Here is a 719-nt window from a genome sequence, read left to right as displayed (position 1 = left end):
TGTGTGTGTGTGTGTGTGTGTGTGTGTGTGTGTGTGTGTGTGTGTGTGTGTGTGTGTGTGTTTGTGTGTGGAAAAAGTGTTCAGATTCTTTCAGTCTGTAAGTGGTACTAAGGAAAATGCATCAATACAACAATGTAAAAGTACTCCACAACAAGTGCTGCATTCAAAACTTGACCCAAGTAAAACTGCCCTAATTTTCGCAGAACAAGTAAAAGCACTTGTTTGCCAGACAACAGCCCCTGTGGCTGATATTTCATTGCATAATAGGACATGATTAGATACTGATGCATCTCTGTGTCAAACAGCATTTTACTGCTGTGGCTGGTGGAGTTAGTGTTATTTACTCTACATTTAGGTAGAGTAGTCCAGAGGTTCCCAAACTGGGGGTTGACCCCCCTCCAAAAGGTCACAGGATGAATCTGAAAGGTTATAAGATCATTAACGGGCCTCCAACAATTATTTAGATAAAAGTGTTTGAAAAACGGTTTGATCTCAAACAATTATAAAACATTCATATTATAGTAACTAAAACTGTCAAACAGAAGAAAAATGTTCCTCTGAAATGGAGTGAAGTAAAAGTACAAGGCAGTGGAAATATTCATGTAAAAGTATATGTAGCTCAAAACTGTGTGAATGCACTTATTTAGTTTCCACCTCTGCTGTGATGGGGTGTGGAAGTGAAAAAGATAGAAACTGTGGCAGCTGAAATCAGAGAAGTG

The sequence above is a fragment of the Seriola lalandi genome, unplaced genomic scaffold (assembly GCF_002814215.2).
Source record: "Seriola lalandi dorsalis isolate HSWRI2012SDOR001 ecotype SW California unplaced genomic scaffold, Sedor1 jcf7180002054945, whole genome shotgun sequence".
NCBI lineage: Eukaryota > Metazoa > Chordata > Actinopteri > Carangiformes > Carangidae > Seriola > Seriola lalandi.
Note: the sequence above shows the minus strand (reverse complement) of the source record.